The sequence below is a fragment of the Silene latifolia genome, chromosome X (assembly GCF_048544455.1).
Source record: "Silene latifolia isolate original U9 population chromosome X, ASM4854445v1, whole genome shotgun sequence".
Classification (NCBI taxonomy): domain Eukaryota; kingdom Viridiplantae; phylum Streptophyta; class Magnoliopsida; order Caryophyllales; family Caryophyllaceae; genus Silene; species Silene latifolia.
The window spans coordinates 212512807-212516995 of record NC_133537.1 but is presented as its reverse complement, the minus strand read 5'-3'; the positions used below and the strand labels follow the sequence as shown (position 1 = coordinate 212516995).

Here is a 4189-nt window from a genome sequence, read left to right as displayed (position 1 = left end):
CACACTCTAATGCCCGGATGGTGGACTAATAGAGCGCGACAAGCATGAAAGCTCACAAATTTCTTCCCGGAAATTTCCTCCCAAAGAGGAGCAGGGTCATACTTTTCGGGCATCTTATGATAATATGGTGTATCACTAAGGCTTAATGCTTTACTCAAAACATCAAAGGTGATGCGCCTTTTCACATTGGCAAGGCGAAACTCGATGTATGTTCTAGTCTCTACCTTAGTCACTTTCAATGAACTTAAGAATTCCAAGGTAAGGGAGGGGTATGTCAATTCTCTTGTAGTAAACAATTTTCCCAACCCCATGGCTTCGAAGAAGGCTCTTGTTTGTTCAAGGACACCCAATTTGTTCAAGGCATCTTCACATATGAATTTGGTGGGTAGAATGGCTTTCTTAGCATACTTGGCAAATGTTTCCCTATGGGAGTTAGAAATGAAAATTACCTCCGGATAGTTTGATAATTGAGCAATTTCCGGAGTTGTTGATGTTGTTGCTTCCAAGGGAGGATCTTCTTGTTGTTGAACTTCCAAGTTTGCACTAGCAACCACCATAGCCATTGAAGCTTTCTTTGCTTGAAGGCATTGTTGCCTTTTTTAGAGTGCCTTTGCCTTGAGTGCCTTTGTTGCTCCTTTTGTTCTTGCCATTGATGATTATACCAAGAAAAGGTTGAAAATCTTCAATTTCCAATTATACCCAAATCGATTTTAAGATGAAAGGATTTGCCTTTGTATTTCAAAAATCGACTCAAAGGTTGAATATTTTGGTGCTTGGATTGATTATTATTGTAAAAGGAGTGATTAATTGTTGTTGTAAGGAAGTTTGAATTTGATTTTGTTGAATTTGGTTGAGGAAATCTTGTTTTTGGTGATGGAGAGGATGAGGGTTTTGGGGTTTATGGGTAGTGTTTGAATGTTTGAATGAATGAATGAATGTGGGAAGGGGTATTTAAAACACCCGAAAATTTCAAAACTGCAGGGGGAAGACTAGCGGATTCCCGTCGGAACGCTCGGATTCTGCTCAATTTGGCTTCAGGAAATCTCGCCTAAAGACGAGCGTCTTTCAGTGAAGACGAGCGGATTCTACAATTCAGGACGAGCGAATTCCCTTAAAGACGAGCGGATTCTGTTACAGCGTATTTTCTTAATCTGTACTGGCAAAAAGACGAGCGGATTCTTTCAAACGAGCGTCTTCTCAGCTGGGACGCTCGGATTCTCTAACATACCAAAATTTTCAATTTTGCAGCTCATTTGGACTGACGGATTCTTCCACAGATGCTCGGATTCCCATAAGACGAGCGGATTACCCATAAGGACGCTCGGATTCCACCTGGTCTACCCGGATTCAGTTCCATCCGTGCACTTGCATATCCCGTGTCATTTTCATTCTTCAAATCCCGTGTTCTTCATTGTAGGGGCACTACGAAGGCATGAATAGCCTAGGCAATTCCTATCCCCACACTAAGCTAAAGCACTACACATCAATAAATCATTAGTCCCTCCCTCACTTCTCTCAAAAATGATAAATATCTTGATCAAGGCATAAAAATCTAAAAATGACAAAAATGCAATGTAAGAATTAAAATGCAAGTTAGGGAGTTAGAAATATTTACAAATGGTGGTTTGGGGAGGACTCCACCAAACTCTCATCCTTAGAGATATGTCATGGGGGCATGTCCAAGGTGTTGTTGATGTTACTCAACACCTTGAAGAAGTAGTCAAAAGCTTGTTCATTGTCATGATAAAGATCCTCAATAGATCTTTGCGCTTGTTGTCCTTCATGTTGGTCTTGATCGATAACATTACCAATGTAGGGATTGAAAATCCCTTCAAACTCATCGTCCCAAAGACCGCAAACTTCATCTACTTGGTCACTAAAGATCTCTTGAGTTGATAGAGACAACTCTCCCACTTTCTTGTTTTGGCCAATGAGGCCCTCTTCTTCATTGCTTGACTTTGGTGAGCTTTTCAAGCTCTCTCTGTTACAATTTCCTTGCTCTTTTGATGGAGCATCATCGACTTTCTTCTTCCATTGGAATTCCGACTTCTTTCTATCATCCTCCGGTTATAATGATCAACCATAAAACATGGTTCATGCAAACGGGGAGCTCTCATGGTCTTGTCAAGATTGAAAGTTATGCTTTCATCCCCCACTTCTAGAGTGAGCTCTCCATGCTTCACATCTATCACCACACCTGCGGTGTGCAAGAAAGGTATTCCTAGAATGATTGGAATATTGGAGTCCTCTTCCATGTCAACAATGACAAAGTCCACCGGGATGAAAAATTTCCCAACTCTTACGGGAACATCTTCCCATATCCCTAATGGTGTCTTCGTCGATCTATCGGCCATTTGGAGTGTGATATTGGTGCATTTAAGCTCTCCCATCCCTAACCGTTTACTCATCGAGTACGGCATAACACTCACACTAGCCCCTAGATCACATAAGGGTTTGTTGATCGTGGTGTCGCCAATGGTACACGGTATTGAGAAGCTTCTCGGATCTTTAAGTTTTGGAGGTGAACTCCCTTGAAGTATTGCACTACTCACCTTAGTGAAGGCGATAGTCTCAAGCTTCCGGATTGACTTCTTTTTCATAAGGATGTCTTTCATGTACTTTGCATAGGCCGGCACGTGATTGATTAATTCCGTGAAAGGAATCGAGACTTCCAAATTCTTCACAATCTCCATAAATTTTCCAAGTTGGTCATCAAATTTGGGCTTAGCTAGACGACTTGGAAAATGAATTCTAATCACAATGGGTTCCTTCTCCTTGGCCTTGTCTTCACCTTTCTTTGAAAATTCTTCCTTTGATGGTTTCCATCCTTGGAGTTTTGTACAACTTCTTCTTTGTCACTAGCTTCCACAACTTCATCCTCAACTTGCTTCTTCGGTGCTTCATACCTTGTACCTCTTCTCAAGTGAATGGCACTAACCGTTTGATGTCTCGGGGGATTACTTTGAGGTGTTAATTACCCATTTTGTCTTTGTGAGCTTGAAGATGCTAGTTGAGTCAATTGGGTTTCCAACATTTTGGTGTGGGCTAGGATGTTGTTGATGGTGATTTCCATTGCTTCACTATCCTTTTGCATTTGAGTGAAAAACTCTTGTTGATTCTTTCGGATTTGGAGGACCGCTTTTTGAACATCAAAACCTTGGTCATTTTGTTGATTGTATGGAGTTTGATTTTGGTAACCTTGGTTTTGGTTGTAAAAGGGTCTTTGATTTTGGTTTCTCATGGGAGGTGGGGTGTATGTTGGTTGAGGGTTTTGAACATTTTGGCTTTTGTATGAGAGATTTGGGTGGAATTTGGTGTTTTTATTGTAATAATTTGAATAAGAGGTACCACTCTTGTATGCTTAAAAAGCATTCACTTGTTCATTTGTTCCCCTACATTCACTTTGGTCATGTCCCAAAGTTCCACAATTCTCACATATCCCACTTGGGATTGATGAAGATGCCGTCATGGCATTAACATGTTGCTTTGGTGATTTTGAGGCTTCTTCAAGTCTAGCCATAGATTTTTCAAACTTCAAGTTGATGGTATCAATGTGAGCGCTAAGTTGAGCACCCAATTGAGTAATAGAGTCCACTTCATGCTTTCCTCCTCTAGTAGCCTTGCGAGGTCTACTATATTGTGAATTATGGACCGCCATTTCCTCAATCTTGTTCCAAGTTTGATTGTCGTCAACTTCGGTGAACATACCATTTGATCCCATATTGAGAATGTTTCTCGAGTCTTCATAAAGACCATTCCAAAATTGTCTTACCAAGAACTACTCGCTAAGTCCATGATGAGGACATGAGCGACAAATTCCCTTGAATCGCTCCCAAGCTTCATACAAGGATTCTTCATCTCTTTGCTTAAAGCCCGTAATTTGAGCTCTTAGCATATTAGTCTTTTCCGGTGGGTAGAACTTTTTGTAGAAAGCTAGAGCCAATTTCTTCCAAGAGTCAATTCCGAGAGTAGCCTTATCAAGGCCTTTCAACCATTGTTTTGCGGTGCCAATTAGAGAAAAAGGAAATAAGACCCATCGAATTTGGTCTTGAGTTACACCGGTTTGAGAAATCGCATCACAATAGTCACAAAAAGTCTCCATGTGAGAGTGAGGGTCTTCACTAGGCATCCCCCCAAATTGGCTTCTTTCGACTAATTGGATAAATGCGGATTTGGCAATGAAATTTCG

At 41.0% G+C, this 4189-nt stretch overlaps 1 non-coding gene across 1 annotated transcript; it reads left to right on the top strand.

Annotated features, from left to right (window-relative positions):
* The first annotated feature begins 3788 nt into the window (after window positions 1–3788).
* On the top strand, window positions 3789–3895 carry LOC141624763 (small nucleolar RNA R71). Its single transcript, XR_012534567.1, has one exon. It is a non-coding gene; the product is annotated as a small nucleolar RNA R71 (small nucleolar RNA).
* Window positions 3896–4189: the final 294 nt, after the last annotated feature.